At 40.2% G+C, this 21,605-nt stretch overlaps 1 protein-coding gene across 6 annotated transcripts in view; it reads right to left on the reverse strand.

The window, feature by feature from the left end:
- The window catches only part of LOC138848811 (uncharacterized), a 546,369-nt gene that overhangs the window by 12,953 nt on the left and 511,811 nt on the right, over positions 1 to 21,605 (reverse strand). For 2 of the 6 annotated variants that reach the window (XR_011386917.2, XR_011386918.2), the window contains exons 7-11: positions 16,779 to 16,867; positions 15,786 to 15,882; positions 15,616 to 15,693; positions 9,643 to 9,772; positions 63 to 591 (exon numbers count right to left, since the gene is read on the reverse strand). The gene's annotated coding sequence lies outside the window, so the exon portion shown is untranslated. Of the gene's footprint in view, positions 1 to 62; positions 592 to 9,642; positions 9,773 to 15,615; positions 15,694 to 15,785; positions 15,883 to 16,778; positions 16,868 to 19,875; positions 20,003 to 21,605 lie in introns of those variants that run through there. The other 4 variants (XR_016230335.1, XR_016230333.1, XR_016230334.1 and 1 more) reach the window with 4 other exon arrangements.

Raw genomic sequence — 21,605 nt, forward strand, 5'->3', positions numbered from 1 at the left:
TCATCTCTTGAGACTTGAGAGGATTAAATGAGACAACATAGTAGCATATTACTCAGCATATAGAGATGAAAATATGTAGCTTTTATTATTATGTTAAAATGTGACTTTTAAGGTCCTCCAAGAAGGAGATGCCATGATGAGATTCAGTGTGCAGGAAATTTATTAGAGGGAATACCTGTGAAAGAAAATGGGGAGGAAGGCAGAGGCTAGGCAAGCCTTCAGCCCATGATGAAGTCTGATCCCAAGTGAAGGAAAGAGGGAAGGAAGGAGGATGGAGTGAGGGAATCTTATATAACCATGCATTTCTAAGAAAGTTTGGCAAAGCCATCACATAGTCCTGGGGCCAAATTCTACCCATCAGAGGATGCTGCATCTCCAGTAATAAGCCTGCCTCAACAACACCAAGGCAAGCTTACTCACAGACTGGGAGCATTCCATGGAAGCAGACTTGTACTGCAAGGGATTTCTAAGGAAGCAGCTGGGACCATGGATCACTCATGTTCCTTGTACTGGGAGGGGCATGTTCTTATAGTTGGTCACCTCAAGCATTATTCAAAGCAGACCCTTCAGCAAACCATGAGGTTATTTCTTCTGGAAGGGAAAAAGAGAAAGAGGAGGGGAGAACAGTTGCATAAATACAGTAGCAATACAAATTTAGGGCATCTTTTAGTTTATATATTTGTTTTTATTTAATCTTATTTTTAACATACTCTTTTTATAAATTTACTTATTTGTGAGAGAACAAGCACATATTCCTTTCCATTGGTTCACTCCCTAAATGCATTCAATAGTCCCTGGCTGGGGAGGAAGCTGAAACTCAGGAACTCAACTCAGGTCTCTCACATAGGTAGCAGGAGCCCAATTATCTGAACCATCACCACTGTCTCCCAGAGTCTGTGTGATCAGGACTAAGGCCAGGCACTGAACCCAAACATTCTGACATGTGATGTGAGTGTCCTAGCTGGCATCTGAACCACTAGGCCAAATGCCCACCTATCTGCATTTCTTTTAAAAAGGGAAATGAAGTCAAATGGATGCAAAGGAGTACCATCTGAAATTCTGAGATTATTATTATGATTAAAAGAAAGTTATAAAGATAAACAACTTTTAAAAACTGCCTTTAATCAATCTTTTCCAATGTAGAGCTGACTTTCATGAACTACCAGATCCTGGATTTCCTGAACATTTATTATGTATCTTCCCTTTCTTCTTTTTTGACTTCTGTTTACATAATTAAATGTTTTTTTCAGAGCTGGAGCTGTGGCACAGTAGGTTAATCCTCCACCTGTGGTGCCGGCACCCCATATGAGCTCTGGTTCTCATCCTGGCTGCTCCTCTTCCCATCCAGCTCTCTGCTACAGCCTGGGAAAGCAGAAGATGGTCCAAGTCCTTGGGCCCCCTCACCCATGTCGGAGACCTAGAAGAAGCTCCTGGCTTTGGATCAGCACAGCTTCAGCCTTTGCAGCCATTTGGGGAGTGAACCAGCGGATTGAAGACCTCTCTCTCTGTCTCTCTCACTGTCTGTAACTCTACCTCTCAAATAAATAAAAGATTTTTAAAAAATGTTTTTTTCTTTCTGGTCTTGCAACTCTTTGAGAATCTGAGGGAAGTCTGTGATCTTTTCCCTTTCTATAATGCTCGTGGGTCCACACACCATAATGGATACAATTCCAGAGGCTCTCTGCACCCTCGAATGTTCATAAAGTGCTGGCAGATGCAAGATTTACAAGCCCTTCAATGGTACTCAAATTTACAAAGCTATTCACCTACACTCTCTTAAGCTATCTGCAATTTTGGACTACATAGCTCTCTGGATTAAGGCAATCAACCTATTCTTATGAATATCTCTTATTTTTTTTAAGGCAACATTTAACCAAGCTATACTGCATGGGTACACCCTATGTGAATGTACATTTAATAGATGAACAAAGTGCTTATTTTGTATGAGAAATTCCCCTGTACCCCTCCTTTCCCACAGTCAATGTGTAAAAGGATGGGATAGAGCTCTACATGCTTAAGTAGACTTCCTTATGTCTTCAGGTCCTACTTTTAACATTGTTAAAATTACAACTGTAAGTGTAGCACCATAAATTAGCTTTTCTCCCTTAGTTAATGTTTATGTTTTAGGCCTCCCTTTTCTTCTTAATGGATGAATGTGTTTGTATTTGTAGCTTATCAATATATCAATCTTTCTAAGAGAAATTATAAACTTTTCAGAGAAAATGAGGAAAATGGGGGTGAATTCATTGGATCACAGGAAATCGACTATTTGTCCAGCAGTGGATGCCTCCAAATATTCAGTCTCCAAGTGCCTCCCTCGCTTTGCATCCTTAACTCTTTATTTTCTCACTTTTGGAGGTGAGAAACTTTGGGTTCTTTAAACTCGTGCTTCAACCTGGCTTTTTTTTTTTTTTTTCATGAGTTTAAAGAGCATGGTAAATGACAGAGGTCAGGGAAGAAACTATTTCCTCCAAAGCTGGTGACCAATTAGTTGCTTGCCACTGCCTGTCATTTCACTGCCATGAGTGCTGTGTTCTTGTACTTGGTGATAGACACACTGTTTATTTTCCACTTTACAGACTTTGCCAATGCTTGAGCCCTACACAGCTGCCTTTAATGCCGTTCTTCAGGATAGCTTGTGACAGGGGAAAAGATAAAAGGTATGTGAGAGCATAAAATGGCAACTCTGAGCAAACTTATCTGGGGTGCAAAGCAAAGAGAATAGTTATTTTACTACCTTGCCTTTTATTTTAATGCTTCTAAATGAATTTGTGGAAAACCCCAAGACCGTGAGGTTAATGCTCAGACCTAAGTACTGTGCTTAAAGACTCTGAGAGTTATTAAGCTGTGGACAGCGAGAACATCACACACATCTACCACCAGTTCAGTAATTGTCTTTCATCTAGGAGCAAATTCCCCTCTCCCCCACCCAACTATTATGATTCATCATATTTATTTTTTGTTTCCTCAAGCAACATCTTTTATTAGTTGCACACTCACTGCAGAAATTTAATTTCTGCAAGAGAACAACAAAGCAGTTGATTATTATTATTGAGAATCTGGTACAACATCGAGTGAAATAAAATCTATAAGGCATTAAAATGACAGATTAGGCAAGAGCTGTATTCATTTACAAGTGTTAGAACATCATGCTAATGCCTCACAAGCACAACATAAAATGAAAATCAACTCTTTCATGCTGCTTTACGAACGAACACTGCGAAGCTCCCAGGAACACAAGCCAGAGCTTCTGTTAAAGAGGCAATGTCCTTTTGTAGTTTGCTCATAGGTTCATCCTTGACAAACACAAATAAAAACACTCCTCTCATATGCACAGCCAGAAGCACTCCATGCTTATCCTTTGGTCATCCCAAACTAAACACTGCTAATCTCGATACGATCTAAAGCTTTCATAGGTACTTCATTGTTTTTTAATGGGAGTAACACTTCACTTATTAGGCAACCTTCACTCTTTATATTCCAACTGGAAGCTCAAAACAAAGCAGGAAAAAAGTTCTTTGGAATCAGAAATCTGGGGTTATTGTTCCACACAATAACCCCTCCATAATTTCTATGTAGTTTAATCACTCCTATTTTAGACATAATATTTATGCTTTATATCATGTGGTGTAGCTCAAGGCAGCTAAGAAGTAAATTTCAAAAATGCTACAGAATATCAGGCTAAAACTTATAAATACTAGACTGGTTATCCTAGTAAGAGAAAAGACACAAAAATAGAATAGGATGTCTCAAAGAATCCCCTAGGCCACCATGCCTGAGTGTCTTTATTAAAGTAACAGGTCAAACAATTTCTGTTTATAATATCAACACAAGCCATCTAGAAAGGAATAAACCACCACTGTGGGCACTTGGCCCAGATGGCCACAGCCACATCAGGGTGATTGGGTTTGGGTCCCAGTTTTGCTCCAGATTCCACCTCCCTGCTAATGGAAGGCAGCAGATGATGCCCAAGACCAGAACTGTGTTCCCAGTTCCTGGACTCAGCTTGGCCTAGCCCCAGCTGCTTTAGGCATTTGGAGAGTGAGAGTGAACCAGCAGTTGGGAGACTGCTCTCTCTCTCTGCCTTCCAAATAAATGATAAAAACCCAAAGGACCAAATGAGTTTCATATTTCTCCTCCTTCTTGAAGGGCAATAACAGTTAAAATATATAAAAGGCAAGTGTTTAAATAAGTCGAAATTTCTCACAAGTAGGTCAATTTATTTCCTGACAATATTAAGCAAAAAATGTGTTGCTGATATATTTTCTACATATGAACGCATATATTTGAGGATAAATATATAATATGAAAATATAGGTATAAAATACACAGACAAATAATGTACTTATACGTGTAATTATCCCTAGGCCAGATAAATGACACAATTTATTAGTGAACTTTTAGAATTCATTTACTATTCAGTTCTCAGAAGGCAGTATCACATGTCAGAGCTTCCTTCCCTTGAATCAGAGATAGAGGGTATTGAAAAAGTTTGATTTCTTGGGTTTTATCACGAATGGCAGTTAAATAATAAAGATCACTGAGGTGATCCTGTTAAACAGCCCCTCTTAAGACAGCAGACAGGAGTAGGTAATACATCAGGGGACACCCAAACTCTCATCAACAAGAAACCAAAAACCAATTGCAGACGAGCCCCCTTCTTCTGGTTGAACCATGAAATACACTGAGCTTCCTGGGTCGAACATGATATCTGCAGCACACATGATATCTCCATCCATTCTCCTCTACCCAGGAAAGCATACTGGAGTATAAATCAATGAGAATGGAAACCTGACTTGCTAAAAATCTAAAAAGATAAGTGAAGGGATGACTTTATCATTTTTATTATCAATAGTAAATTCCTGATGACATGGCTTGGTGATTGACATAGGAAAGACCTGATGGGGGGAAGGAAAAGGTGACTGAGTCAGGACACCTGTCTCCTAGTCCTAGCCAGGTTAATTTGAACAACCCACAAACATATCTAAAAAATATATAGATATATAATGTGCTTACAGGTATAACAGTCCCTAGGCGAATAAACAAATAGCGCAAGGATTGATGGTTTCGGTGATAAAGTTCTTGCCTTAGCCACTTCAGAGGGTGTAGTGAAGCTAATTGAGACGATAGGATGAAGAGATATGTAAAATGTTAAGGTGGTAAATGCGAGGTGGAATTCATATCAAACAAGGGACCATGATTGTCTATAGCCCTTGTATTGGAATTTCTTCCATTTCTAGACAATGACTTCTAGAACCTCAACAACCTCTACTTACTTCGAGGGAAAGAATGAAACTGGAAATATCTTGCATCCATCCACACAGAAGTGTCCTTGGAATTAATGATAAAATAGATAACAAGGCAGAGAAGGAAATGGCAAAAATCCCTGAATCACGGACTTTAGCAACAGAAAACATGTCTGCTAGACACAAGCTAAAATGACATAGCTAATAATGCACAGGGCTATCAACATGGGCAGTACACACAGATCTCAGGCATACAATAACATCTAAATTTTGAATCAAGAAGCCACTATTGCCTGAAGTGGGTAGATTGAAAAAAAAAAAAAAAACCTTGAAAACACACATGAATGTAAGCTCTGGCCTCCCCACTGACTGACTGCTAATTTCTTGAACTTCACCCAGGCTTGTGTGTCCAACAGACCACATGGTGATTGCTAAATTGCTCGCTGACCACAAGCTACAACCATGGGGAAAATCCTCATGAAAATTAACATCCCATTTAATACTCACCACATTTCCAGCCAACACTTTGTGTACCAGAAAGTCCTCAAACTGGCTCCAAAACTTTTCAGTTCCTGACAAATGCACTGGCCCCTCTCCAAGGAGCTGGGCAGAAATCTGTGCTGGATGCTGGTGTGTGGTGGTAGCAGTACCACTGGTGGGCGAGCAGTAGGCGGAGGGGTTCTTTTCAGGGACAAAGGACCTGAAGACCTGTGGCCTTGGGAACCTGCCCAGGTCCTAAGACCTCCAACTTGGAGGGTAAGGGGCAGGATCTTAACTGCTTTCACTTTTACTAAAATGACAGTGTGTGATAAAAGCTGAATCTTTGTAATACTGGTAGTAACAAATATTTGATTAATTTCATTCACCTTGAAGACCAAAATTCACATTCATTTTAGACTACGACGGCACCTTTGAGAGCAAAGATTCTAAAATACAGACCCTTGAGGGCTCTCTTAAAACAAAAATGGCCACATTAACAAAATTGGTCTTCTTTCCATGAGCTTGCTCAGACCTTTTTATTTGTTGGCCTTTGCTGCATTACTCATACCACATACACTTTCATCACAACTATATGCCATTAACTTCAAAAACTTGCCTTTCTCCCATTACATCTGTATTGGTGTGACTCATACTCATAGGTACAACTATTCTATGCCCACCTCCTCCTCCCACTCACACTTTCTTTCACTAAAGAAACATAGTTATTTGCATTGCTCTAGTAATTCCTTTACACACACATTCTCAGGGAGAAGCTGATTTTCAGGGAAGGCTAAACACATTCCAGATCTATTTGACTCAAGACCTCATTGTTGGGGCCAGCGCTGTGGCATAGTGAGTAAAGCCACTGCTTGCAGTGCTAGCATGCCATACGGATGCCGGTTTGAGTCCTAGCTGCTCCACTTCAGGTCTAGCTCTATGCTATGGCCTGGGAAAGCAGTAGAAGATGGCCCAAGTCCTTGGGCCCCAGCACCCATATGAGAAGACCTGGAAGAAGCTCCTGGCTCCTAATACTAGGTTTGCACAAATGATTTGTTCCAAGGGCACAACCATAAAGTTAAGTGTGGACTGATACCCTAGAGTTTTTAGATCCTTTCCTGGGCCTACTCAGGGTTTTTGCACATACAGAGTACTCATTCCATAGACTGGATGATCATGACCACAGATCAACCTGTGACGTGGATTTTACCTGTGCGGGCATAACAACATCTATATTTGGAAACAGAAAACTCTAACCAATATCAAAGATGGAATATTCTAGCTACTCACTCCTTTTTCCCCTCAAAAAAGAAAATCCTATGTAACATAGCTGTAGGAGGACTTACGTGGAAGCAAGAGAACTTTGTTTCACAACCACCTCTGGAATTAGCAATGTGACTAAGACTGGCCAAACCTTCTTCTCACTGGCATTTACCTGTAAGGAAGTATTTAGACTAGATAATTTCCAAGGTCCCTTTCATCACTAAATTCCAAGTTCAAGATAATATTTTCATCGTGTGAAAGCATAAAAACATCTCCAGAATGTCCAGGTCATTCCACACTAATTTGGTCTATGGCCAAGAAAATACTTTAGCTTTGTTCCCATGATACCAATGTCGAAAGCCTCTAGATGTGGAATGTCAAAACATCTTGATGACTGACTGAGTTTTCCACTTTAACTCTTTTTTGAATTGTTTGTGAGAATACTTCCAAGAGTTTTTTTTATTCTCTTTCAGGTCCTTGCATCCTGTTTCTTAAAGATATTTAGAAAATGAAGGTTCTCCAAGTGGCCTCACAGTGACTGCAAGCCTGGGCACAAGTGTTCCTGCGACAGCCTGTGAGTTGCTTGTTCCCAGGAAATTGTGATTCTCCAACATAAGAGAACCATGCTGTTCATGTGAGCATACCTACAACATTCTGAGTATGTAAGATAGGCAACCACAAAGAGTGTTCTGAATCACAGAACTCACAGTCCAAGCACCATGCTTTAAAAGCTCCATAAAATTGACTATAAACTCCCACAACTAGTGTTGTAGACATTGTTCCAGTGCTTGATTTAATGTGATGTATAGTCTATAAAGATTGATTCATTTAGTGATCTCCATGCTAGCTGAGAATGGAGAAAACCAAAACAGTGGCCCAGATTGTTAGTCCAAGACTAGCTCTTAGGTCCTAGAAGAGTAATGGCTTTACAGACACCCAAACATGGTTTATGGAGACAGAAAACTATCAACAGCAGGAATAGAGTGAGCAGAGAAAGGAGGAGACATGCTGCTAGCTGACCCCTAGCAGCCCAGATCAGACCAGTGCACAGACATGGACATTTAGCACAGTCCTTAAGAGGACACTTGGAATATCCACACCCAGTCCTGGCTCTGCTCCTGACTCCAGCACTCTGCTCATGTGCATTCCGGAAAGCGATGGGTGATAGCCCAAGTACTGGCTCCTGTCCCCCATGTAGGACACCTGGATTGACTTCCCTGCACCCAACTTCCGCTTGGCCAAGTCTCAGCTGTTGTGGGCATTTGGGCAGTAAACTGGCAGATGGGATTTGTTTGTCTGTCTCTCTCTCTCTCTCTCTCTTTGTGTGTGTGTGTGTGTGCGCGCGCGCCTCCCATGGCTTTACAGACACCCACACATGGTTTATGGAGTCAGAAAACTATCAACAACAGGAATAGAGTGTCCCTCTTTCTCTCTCTCTCTCTCTCTCTCTCTCTCTCTCTCTTTCCTTGTGTGTGTGTGTGTGTGTGTGTGTGTCTGCCTTTAAAATACATTTAAGAAATTTAAAAGATAAATTTATTCAAAGTACGTAAAAAAAAAAGACTGGGGTAAAGAAGAAGTCAGTAAGAACAAAATGTGACAAACGAAACAGGCCAACTGAAGTACTTTGCCATTTCTAGGAAAGCTCTCAAAATCACCTCCATGGCAGATGACTGTTGGTTTAAGATAGACAGTCAGTAGGTCTTTTTAGTTTTACAAAAGTAAAAAGCTGTGTAAAGTATGGAATGGGAAACGTAGTATTAAATCACCCTGCAGATCGGCTTTACAGGAATTTTTAGTTTTCTTCCAGTGGGCTGGGAGGACTAGGACAAGGCCAGAAATCTGAAGCAGCAATAGATGCAGGCAAAGCATGAGAGCAGGAAGAACAAGCCCCAGGCAACTGGCCAGAGACTTGGTCCTAGGAAGGACCATGACCCGGCAGACACATCCTGCAATAAGGATGTTCAAGGAACTATAAGAGCAGTGACATCACATAGCCAATTTAAAGTCATTTTCTGTTCCATGCTGTAATCCCTGTCTACTATTAGGAAATCATCAATAAACGCATGTATGTGCAATAACTCATTTTTGCGGTGCTTGAGGGAACAAAGCCAGTGCTCACAGTGCAGCTGAGCATTGTGAAGAGTTCAGAGAAAGCAAAACTTCAGGCTTAGAGGGGTCTGGGATAATATAGCATTTCCTGTTCCTTCTCCAAGGCTCCAGCAACCTTGGTTAAATTTATATGCCTGGTGTTGGAGCCACTGAAAAAAATGATTCAGGGATACTGGAAGGTGTTTGTGCATCTCCAAAAGTTGCTTATTAGGTCAAGGCCAAGAGGTGATTTTGTAGGAAAGCAGCTCCCATTCACCTACCAGTTTGCTCCAGGAGGGTAGCAAAAAGTTTGGGGATAAATGAAATTAAAAGGTAAGTTTATTTTGATGCAAAACAATTTTGAAGTTCATTCCTAGTTTCTTTATGGTATGTAACTTTTAAAAGATTTATTTACTTGGATGGCAGAGTGACAGACACACACACACACACACACACAGAGACAGGTTGAGAGAGAGAGAGAGAGAGAGAGAGAGTCAGTCTTTTATTTGCTGGTTCATTTCCCTAATGCCTGAAACAGCCAAGTCTAGGCCAGGCTATTTCCGGGTACCTGCAACTCTACAAGGGTCTCCCACATAGATGGCAGGAAACCAAGTACTCGGGCCATCTTCTGGTACCTCCAGGTGCATTATCTGGATTATGTGAGGTCAAGGATAGCTATTTCAGACAGCATCAAGGTCCTGGGAAAGAGAGAAAACAAAAAAAATGAAATTATTCAAAAAAGCCTGGAGCACATATACAAGGGACCTCAATTTTAATAGAGATGAATAGATCAGCACTTTCCTGATGGCAAACACATTGTCTGGCTGAACAACCTGCTGTAGGCACCATGTCTGGAGAACCTTCCCTGTCAAAGGCTGAGCAATAGAATGGAGAGACACCTTTAGAGGTGAAGACTTCAGTTTGACCCCAGTTCCTCAAGCACTGGCTGTGTACACTGGACACACCATGAACCCTCTGGACCTCAGGCTGTCTATGTATAAAGTGGGAAGAAGAGTCCCAGTCACCCAGGATCCAGTGAGATCTGGCCTACTGTGTGTTTAATAAGGAATAGCTGAGGCCTCATCTCTACGAATGCCATTCGAGCCTGCCCTGTCCACACAGCCTATACCAGCTGCTATACAATTGTTCCCAAGCAGGCTTATGATCTTGGCCTTTAGTCAGTTCCAGTAAGCCAGTGACCAAAAGCCACCCACCAGCTCCAGGATCACAGAGGGACAGAAATTTACCATTTCCCCTTTTCCTTGTTTTTTTTTTTTTTTTTTTTTTCCCAAGTCTTTCATTATTCCAGCAAATGCTACTAACAGTACTATTGGCTCTATAATTAAAAAAACTACATAAAACTATATATATATATATTATATTAATTGTATAGAAGAGCTATGAAATTTAATCTGGAAGAATAATGCTAAATGGAAAGGAGAACAAAGCAGTTTAAAGGCATACAACATTGAAAATGAAGCTTTAGAAATGGCAGCGTAGGAGGGCTTTTTAAAAACGTCATTTTATTTAGTAATTCCTTGAGAAAACTAATGATCTGAACTAGTAGGAATGTTAGCACTTTTTTTTTTTGACACTTCCCCATACACACTCAGAGACTGTATGCTGTCAAAGCTGGATATTACAAGAACATGCTGTGAGAAGCAAGGCGCCAAATGTGCCTGCTGGAGGGAAGCGAGTCCTCCTGAGTCCTGGGCCCTGGGAGCCAGAGGGCACAGGTAGGGGTCCAAGATGGTCTTTGAGCTGCGTGAGGGTCACCCTTGCTGCTTGCAAGAATTCCAGGTGATAGAATTCATTCCCCAGGTTGGGGAACAAAGTGATCCACTTCCTTTGGCTCACGGGCCCCCACATCACTTCTTCTCGGAGGGGGCAGTGGCACTCTGCAGCACCACAGTGCAGGGCCCACAGGAATGAGGGAAAAGATTCTCCATCAGCCCCACATCTGACTGGGGCCCAGACACAGGAACGTGGCACAGGACACTTCCCCAGGGCCCCGGGAAGATGCTGAGAAGCCTGAGCATGGAAACAAGGCCTGACTCTGCCATGTAAACACCTGTGAATAACACAGGATGGGACACGATGATGGTTGTTCAAGTCATTAGATGAACCATTATATTCTGCCTGACTAAAGGTGCTGATTTTTTGGGGAAAAATTTTGTTCATGTATAATAAGTTTAAGCAGGGGCCTTTCAAAGGGTAATATGGCTCAGACAACATGACGGCACTCATGTGTTCATTATCTCCACATGGCATACTAGGTTGGACCCTATCAAATAATCCTTTTCTAGATTTCATATGGTCAATATTGGCAATTTCATATGGCTCACTTAATATGAAAGGTCTTCAAAAAGTTCATGGAAATAACCTATTATATATTAAAAAAAAACTGTGCTTGGGATTCAACATTTTTTGAATCAAAATAGTATTTTAATTCCATTTCCTATGAGCCTTTTAAAGTGCTCTCTCATATTTGTTGTGTTGTTTATGTTTATTTCCCATCCCTAGAATGTAAGCATTGTAAGAGCAGGGGCACTGTGTCATTTATTGTTCTGTACCTGGAGATTAGAACAGTGCCTGACACACAGAAGGCATTCCAAAATATTTACCGAATGAATCAATACGTGGATTTCACAGGTATCTAAGAGAAGCTACTATGTGTTGGGACTATGCTCAGAATGAGGAACAGACCCATGCAAAAGACAGTCCTAAACTACTCTGAGTCATCCTAGGAGAGAGACTGGAATCAGCAGCTACAAAGTAGCAGGGAAATGCTGTGCTAGGGGGTAATACAGGACACAACAGGAGCACACCGCTGGCTAGCCAGCCTTGATTTGGTCAGTAGGGGAGGAGGGCAACGGGGCTGAGTTTTTGTTCTCAGTCAATAATGACATCAATGTTGTTATCTGAAGAGTAAATGACAATTTGGCAGGGGAAAAGAATCAGAAATAGTGGTAAAAATATAGCCAGAGTTCTGATGTCAGATCTATTTGTGTATGGCTCCCTCCACCTTCTGCAAACCAGCAGGCATTAGCCATCTACCCATGAGGTTGACTGAATGAATCAAAGCGGGCCTTTTAAAAATTGAGGGTAGATTATTTGGGTCCTCAAACTGTAAGATATTAGAATGAAGCAAAGGTATGAAAAATATATAAGACTTAACCTGGTAAATACACCAAAAAAAAAAAAAATTATGTATGCTAACAAGGGCTGGAATGCCATCCTTGGATGAAGTGTGCTTTTTCTTTTGACTTTTTGCTTATTTTGCATCTACATGTACTAGAAACCAGTGCTTTGCCACTTGTCTACTTATTTACTCTGTTTATATTTACTGACTCTACCTATGTCTCTCATTCCAAACACTTTAGGAACATATAGATTTTCTGAGTTCAGTGGCAACCCAGTCACTACCGCAAGCATTTGTCCTAACAATTGCATTAAATAGACAGAATCCTATCTTAGGAGAGATGTTACGGTCTGCAGTGGCTCACCAGCTGATATCCTCAAGAAGCACAAAGCAGGGTTTCAGCCTCCATCATCATCATCACTATGGGAAAAGCCCAAGATCTTGCAGGTCTTGGGTGACATAAAGCGGCCCTTCTAAAATGTGGCTACATTTGAAACAGAAAAAAGTCATGGAAGAAGGAGACACTTTCCTACATTTCCCCCAAATGCAGACTATTTCTCTCCAGACTTCAATTTTTGCTATTCTTCTTCACATCCTACCCTCTTCCAGACAGTCAGGGGGGAAGGATCACATCATCTCTGGCTTCAAATCCCCAAACAATGTCCTCATCATGGCTATCCCAGCCTGGCAAAGAAAAGAGCTACTGTCCTCACAACCTTGCATTGCTTCCAAGCCGGTCCTTCCCTGGAATGGCATCCAACATTATAAAAAGCAGCTTCTTCACAGAGCAGCATCAGCCCTGACTGAGCCTTTGGGAATGCAATGCTACAAACTGTGGTGTTTCTATTGTATGAGCAATTCAATGGGCATTTCATTTTCAGTCAAAATCCAAACTAGTTAAAGTCAGCCTGTACAAGCTGCCTTGCTGAGAGACAGCAGCCTGCATTAAAATTACAATTATATTGTTTTGCCATGTCAGAAGCAAAGGTTAAAATCATATCTTGGCTGGACATTGTTTCTATAATATTGGCCCTCTGCAAAGCTGCCGTGTGGATGAGTCCAGAAATGATGTGAAATATTTCTAATACAAATTTTATTTTTATGTGAAACTATTCAAATGCTGCTGTACAACATGAACTACCTGAACCAAATCAAATCCTCAGGTCAATTCCTTCTTCCGAGTGCTCCTTAGATAACAAAGTCTTGTTCTGCGAATCTGTTCAATATATTAAAGTTGATTCACTCGGACAGTGTGTAAGATATAATACATTAATCTGGGCCATTTCAATTTCTGAGGCTGGGACTATAAAACTGGTGTGCTGCATATCTAATTTTTTTTGAATACCTGATTTATGCATTCCTCTGATGCCGAGTGTCGATGGTATGGTGGATGCGGCTGCCACGTTAACAACGGGCTGCATCAGCACTCAAATCTTATCTTGTTAAATCAGACAAATGTAGCTCAATGAAAAGGAAGGAATAAATGCCTGGGATGGTTGAAAGGAGTGAATTTTAATCCCGTTTGTTAGGGGACTTCCATGGTTTGCAGTGGATGAATAAAGGTGGGGGGTCCATCGGAGACTTTGGGTACCACGATTCATACTAATACATGATGCATATAACATACACAGAGCACACATATGAAAATATACACCTTATACAAATGGGCACACACTGTCACAGCAGACACAGAGCTGTAACCTGCCGTGTCTATATTTTACAGGTGCTGTAAAAATCTGTTAGACAATTTGTAAAAATAGAGCTCTTTTTTTAATATTTCTATTATAAGTATAAAAACTGCTCCTTTGTGCATAATTCTCTGTGATTTTTCATAAAAAATAAGTTGCCATGAAGACTAAATACCAGAAGGATGGAATCGCTTATCACAATCATAAATACGACGTTTGCAGGAACTTGTGTGGTACACCGAACACTGCCACTGTTCTACAGTCAGGCAGCATTATTTCTTACTGAAGGGAAACGTCCCTGCATTCATACAGAAAACAAGACCTTTAAAAATGATCTTTGTGCTATACAAGAAAAAAAAAGTTTTATCATTGTATACACACAAACGTCCAAGGCTTTTATTATAAGTGAAATATACTTCAACAATAAATTCTTAGAGAGGACCTTATACTATTAAACCCTAATTTAAATCTCCTTCTCTGAAAATATCCATGGAGTTCTGCTTCAGAAAACAGAAGTCCATCAAAATCCTTCATTTACCCTAGAAAATATGTTTGGAAGCACAGGAGCACAACGATACAGTTGTAAAAATGCATTGCCTATTAAAATGTAAGCATCACAAATAGAACAATTATGGAAGAGGCCAAGTTGGAACTGGATTTATTTAATTGGCTCAAAGATGAACTTGCCTGCTCGGTGACACTTTGGGAACATATTATTTAAACATAAATCAGTTGTGCTTTCATTGGCTCCCCCCTCCCCATTCCTTGGTGGTTAATTATAGAAGGTGTATGTGTCAAGGGTGGGAGGTTATGAAATCTCGTAAACAACAGATTTACTCACATCCCTCCCCTCCTTGTGGGTGTTAGTCTTCCAAGGTCTCTATCTGCTAAATCAACATTACTATCAGTCACAGTGGCCAGAGTTGGGACAAGCGAACATCGAGGACTGCAGTTGATTAGTGCATATAACCCAATGGACTGGAGCAATGCTTTCGCACATGTTTTAGAAATATAGAATGTTACTGCTGGGAGGGATCAGAGAAGACTTTTGCCAAATCTAGTCATTTTGCAGATGAAGACATCCAGGCCAAGAATGAAAAAAAATCCTTGGCCAAGTTCAAAGCCAGGACTAGACCCAAGTCATCTGATATTCAGTCCATTACTTCTTGATTGCACCAAACAGCCAAAGCTTCATGCAGCTCCCACACCCCTCAACAATAGCCTCAAGCCAGAGCCCCTCCCTTTCACACAAATCAATATTCCCTAGACTTCTCATTAGCACTAAAATTTGGACTAGATATTTCCCAAAATGTCATGAAATCTCAGCTCATGTGAGCCTTATCTTAATAGTAGTAAATTGTGAATCATGCTTGGGCAAGATTCAGAGAATAAAATCTTGAAATTGTTTTGCTTTTAAGAGAATGAAATATCTTCATTATCCTCGCTAAAGGACTCAAAACTCGGCTTTAATTTGAAAGCACGTAAATGTGTCTTCAAAAGAATCAGCCAAAAGTTCAATGGCAGGTAACGTCAGCAGAGTTAAGATCCAGGAGAGTGAGTGATGGGGATCCTGGTTCAGAGGCTATGCAGTGGATCCTGGGAATCACAGGGCCAGGTAGCATATGCTCCAGCTCAGTGCTGAGTGCCATCGACCTCTTGGGTGCAGTGAACACGTAAGGAAGTATGTAGAACAAATGGCAGGGTGACTTACCGGCTGGAAACCAAAACAGCCTCCAAGCTAGTCCCTCAAGTTGTTTCCCTGAAGGGCTCTGCCGAAATCCCCAGGTTGCTGAAAAGGGAAAGCAGAAACCAGTTTTGCAGACTACAGACCAGCATGTCACCCAGCCAGGAAAGCTTGGACCCTGCAAGAGCTACACTCACTTTATGGACAGTTGGTGGCACAGTGGGGAGGTCCTCTGGCTGCATGTATCGTCTGGAGCAAGGAGGGGACTCAGCCATTTCTGAAACGTTGTCCTTTCTGAGAGAAGTATAGGGTCACAGAAAGACACGCTGCTGGAGGAACGTGTCAAGGGAGGGGAGGCAGAGTGGACAGATCACTGGGTCATTTTGATTGCTAGAGGGAAGGAGAGATCTGAAGCTCGAATTAAGATCTCATTAGGACACATGGGATACACCAGATGTATTAAGAGCAAATAATGTGCGATCCAAGCCTCACTAGATGCTTGAATGTATGTCAAAGTAGCTCCATTTCATATGTGTCCCCCAGGGTCAGGCTACATTAACTGCTTTCCTCATTCCATATATGATGAACTAAAGAGTCAGTGGAGTGTACATCAAAAATGCCTCTATAAAACATGTTTTTAGTGTCCTCAGTACTTAGGTTGAGTTGAGCCGAATGTGTGCATGTTGTATATGTGTGTGTATGTGTGACAAAGAGTGGGGAATAAAACATGAAATGTCTCTAAGGTCACAGAACACTGACCTCATTGGCGGGGCTAATTTGATTGTGCAGGAACAATAGCACTGTACTCCTTTGCCAGCGAAGTGCATGCTAATTATGCGATTTGCCCTTGATAAGACCTTGGTGGGTCATTCAGCAGTTGTGATCTGTCACTGACTTCTAATCATGTATTATCGTCTGGGTGAGTCAGAATGGGACCCTAAGCTTTCTGTCTTTACAGCAACGTGGCACTCTAATTACCTTATGCCAAGTGGATATGCAGCGACTGAATTAAGTGATCAGTGCGATTGCCTTCAAAATCTTCCCTTTCTCCTTTGTGTTGCTTCACGGCAATTTACATTTTAAGATGCCATGAAGCTTTTGGTGTGACTGAAAATGCCACTCTAAAAATAATTATTTTATTTTTAATTTCAGCAGGATAATATTAAATTCAAGCCATATTAGCATCTTACCTTGTTTCTGTGGCGCCAAACTAGAAGCTACAATGAGAATCTTGTAAGCAAACTTGTTGAAAAGGATCACATTGGGAGTCTGGCTTTGGCTTTCAAAAAATAAGAAAAAAAAAAGGGTGTGGAGAGATTTTGGAGAGTGAGATGGCCCTCTAAGACCCCTAAGTCTCTCCCATATTAATAATTTGCAATTGATAATATGACTTTAACATTAAGCATTTTCTGTTCTTAAATAGCACCGGGGACCCATTAAGAGGATACACTCACACTCACACACACACACACACACACATTTTATATATATATATATATGCTACAGGAAAAACAATGAAAACCTAGAAAATAAAATCATACCATAACATCTTCTATAACTAGGGTAACGATAAATTGACCTTATAAGTATTTTTAAGTTCATACCAATTGCTGACATACTGGTTAACTTGTTCCATGACAGCCTGAGGGATCTGCGTGGTCCTAATTATGATAATATGGCTTGCACTAGTTGTTTGATACTTTAAAATTTTGTTAGAGCCATCATATAATTCTCCATTGTTGCATAGCAACTCTTAAAAACTACAAAGCAATCTGTTATGCTGAACCAGTTGTATCAACATCTGTATTTGCCCAAAGAACAATCTAATGCCTTTTGCAAAGCAAATGCATTGCAACATTTATAAAATTTGCTAAGATACACTGATGTGGATGATCCTTGAAAAAATGAACTCTGGAGTGCTCCTTGAAAGTTGTCATAAAACAGACCAAAAAAACCAAAAAGAAAATACTCAACCATCATCACAACAACATCATAGAGCAAAAGTTACTATGCTGCTAACAGGAAATATAAAAGGGTTTTCAAAGAATTTCTGCCTTGTATGTTAACATAGCTGCAGAATTCTTTTATAGTAACTGAAAAATCAAAACCAAAGAGGACAATTGAGAGGAAAAATTGCAAGCTTTATTTTCCTTGAATCACATGATGTGGATGGGAACATTATTTGTTGAATCCTAGGTTTGCTTGGGTGGGAGGGGGGAGAAAAAGAGAGGGCAAGAGAGTGAAAGAAATGGGGTAGGGGAAGGAGGGGGACTGAATGAGCCTTGAGAGAGGGAGGGAGGGAGGGAGGGAAGAAAAGGAAGGGGCGAGAAAGAGAGAGAAACCTAGACCCGGAATATTCTGCATTCCCTGGGTGGCAAAACAAAAGAGCCCAAGGAGGGGGAAAATTTGTGGAAAGTTGAGAGAGTCAAGAATAATGGCTAAATCTATCAAGTTTGATCAGGCCTACTATAATGAAGGGAGGCTTCATATTCCAAGCAGGGACAATGAAGACAGGAGTCAGGCTCTAGAAAGGCACTGCTCACTTTGTGCTTGGAATATGCAGCAGCCAGCAGGGAGCCACCAGATAATTACACAGTATTTGTGCGGTTCCAGGAAGCTTCCTGCGCAGGTTGAATGCCCGTGCTATATTAAAAGGCAGCACAGTGAAATGTTTTTAATGAATATTTTTGTCAGAGAAAGAAAAGGCATTTGAATGATTGTGTGTGTGTCAGTGTGTGTGTGTGTGTATGTGTGCATGAAAGAGAGAGAGAGAGAAAGAGAGAGAGGGAGAGACAGAGTGTGTGTGTTTGTTTACGCCTGCACATGAGGAAACCAGAGGTGGAATATCACTGTCAAAATACAGGTATCTTTATTTATTTTTATTCCACTATTTACCATTTCAAGAGTCTGACATCCTTTCAATAATATGAATCACAACATTCGGCTAATGTTATTTAGGGCTAATTGTACACATATTCCTTAACTAATATTTGCTAATAATATCTTTCAATGAAATAGTACATCACAGGGAAGCTTAAGACTACTTTAAAAAATTCCAGTAGTAAATGAAATGTTTAGACACATTGAATCAGGAAATCTAAAGAAGAAGTAACACAGATGTTGATACTTACTAGTCAGTAGCCTTTGGCAGTGATAGCTCTAAAACAGAAGAATGTGTTATTTCAGCGTTCTTTAATTCTCACCTAACAGATGTGAATAATCCACTGAATTTTAAGCCCACACATTCTATTCATAGTGCCCCTTGAAGTTCATTTTGCAGGGCAAGGGCAGCCACATACACTAAGAAAATTCAGTGTAAAAGCTTGTGTATTTTTAAGTTTAGTCCCACGAATATAATGCTCCATATATTTCAAATATTTGTTTTTTGACTGGAAAATCTGTAACTTCCTTAAACACATTGTCAGGAACTGGTACTCCATTAGGGAAAGGCAGTTTTTCCAAGGCTCAATGCCACTCAGCTTTTAGCAGTAGATATCATATAGTAACTTACTTTCTAAAATTAAATAAATTCAGCAGGTTAAACTCTTACGATAACAAAAGCATTTCACAGATATTTCCCATTTAGATCAAATGATCTTCAGATAATGTAATGACTTCCATACTAAGGTATTAATTTAGGCCCTAAACCTCCACATTTTAAAGGGGATATTGTATTTCATGTGGCTAAGTACCGATTGTGAACCATTATCACTTTTAACAAGTACATTCTGATGAGGTAGCATGGATCTGTATTTGAAAGGAGAGTTCCTACCACACGGTATGACACAAATGGTAGAGGTCAACAATTAAGAACAGTGAGAGTCGCAGGATTTGTTGGTTGAAAGATGGGTCTGATGAGGCAATTTTCTATCTTTTTTTTTTTCCCTCCCAAAGAGTAATTTCAAGTAGAATTCTCAGCCAAGAGGCCTGCCACTCCCTCTAGCAACTGACTAAAATTTAATAGCTCTGACCCTCAAATAAAAAAAAAAAGTCACTGAATTCAACAGAAGTGAAGACTGCCCCCAGATTATTGTAAGGAAGCATATCCATTCCAAATTCTCAAGGATTCGTTTCAAGGTCCCTGTCATTGAAATGTTTCCTTTTGTAAGCTCTATTAATAATTGCCAATACCTAAATGGAAACATTAAATGAAGACTAGTTTCTTTTGTCACAACAAGGGAAAAGAAAAACCCGTCTAGTAAATAGATTCAAAATGAGTATACATAAAATATTGAAAATATCAGTAGGCAAAAACAGCTATGTATATTTAACAAGAAAGGCGATTACCTTGGCATGTTTAAATCTGATTATCAATCTGTCCTCAAAGACTTTCAATACTAAAATATAAACAATAGTCAGATATGTTTTCTTCATTTGAATTACAGCTGCTGACACACAATGCTCCATTGTCATGCTATGGATTAAAAACATAAATAACACAAAATGTTTTTTAATCATCTTTTCTACTTTTCAATTTTTAATAAAGATACTCTGCTACTGTATATTAAACAGTGTGCACTTATCATAAAACGCAGAAACAGTACAAAGTGGTCTGACCATCTATGTAGAAGTTTCTATCAACAGAAACCTTCATTTCAGTGTCATCTGACTAGAAAGATGAAAAGCTGTGAGAGCAGGCTCGTCTGCCCTTGTTGGAAATACTGGGAATACGTATACAAGGACAGTTCTCAACCACAGGCAGCCAGAAAGGACTCAAGAAAGGTTATGGTTCTATTGTGGTCCAATCATAATTAGCAAACATGTTCAAAACCTGGAACAATGTAGAGGAGAATCACACAAAAATTTGTTTTACATCTTTCTCCCACTATTGCTACAGTGACAATGTGAATTTACATATAATAGACTTTTTTATAAAAACATTACTTCTTCTATAGATTCCATTTGTGTCTTCAGTTGTTGATACACAAATCTTTCTGTATAAGGCTTTGGGGGGACTAGACTCCAAGGAAAAGGGGCCAACCAGTCACTTCTGGGGGCTTATTGGGAGGTATGCTAAGGGCTTGGAGGGAGGTAACCTTTGTTCAGGATCACTGCAGTAGTGCTTCTACAGCTCATGGTGACATTTTCACATGTCCTGCTTTGCCATGGCAGCCACCTAGAACTAAATTAGAAGATTTGCCTAGTTTTGCATCATTTATATCAGACCTCCTCATTCTGAAGTCTCAGATTCCACAGTCTCCTTTGTGAAGTAAAGAGTAAGGTTTTCATTAATTCCCTCAGCCTGGGTACCCTTGTAAAACATCAATCAGTGAAAAAGAAAAGCAAAGCAAAGCCAGAAATCTTTTCCATGTAGAATATAAAACTCCTGTTCCTCCATCCAGGAAGCCTACATGTTGTTTCACACAAATGCTGGCATATTTATAAGCAGCATCCTCATATTTAAAGCAAAGTTACCCCCAAATTAAGTGGTGCTTGGAAATCCAACGGCTGTGTTCCAGCCCCTTTGCGTGCAAAGAGCTTTGTGCCATAGAAAAAGGTTCCTCTCCACCTCCTAAGCTTCATTTTATTCAATCGGCTCTTTTTCACATTGTTATAGCCAGTGAATATGGCAAAGTTGGATTCAGAAGAGAACCTTAAGCGTTATCATCATGTTAGAAGAAATGGCTTCACACTGTATAATCTATCAAAGGTGTCAGATTTACAAAATGCAGATTTTCTGTCACATTTGGACACTCTAAGCACTGTATCTTTTCACTAAGGTGCTGACTGCTGTTTTAATGAGGCCCTTTGGTGGCTGTAAAAAACTGAAAGAAGAGGATTAGAGAGGTTACCCTAGATATTGTCTATTTGTCTTACAAATTTCACACTAACTACCAATTACATCGCCATAAACCTTTTGGCTACTTCAAGCTATATGCCATATAATACATAAAAAATACGCTATGTTAACCTCTCCTATATTATACATGTAACTACAGCCACTGATGCAAGGAACATATCTAATGAAGCCAATAATGAGGCTGTTTAAAAGTAGTCTTGTTATAGGAATAATATTA

This window comes from Oryctolagus cuniculus, chromosome 2 (genome assembly GCF_051225735.1).
Source record: "Oryctolagus cuniculus isolate XC-2025 breed Fujian yellow rabbit chromosome 2, ASM5122573v1, whole genome shotgun sequence".
NCBI classification, from domain to species: Eukaryota; Metazoa; Chordata; class Mammalia; order Lagomorpha; family Leporidae; genus Oryctolagus; species Oryctolagus cuniculus.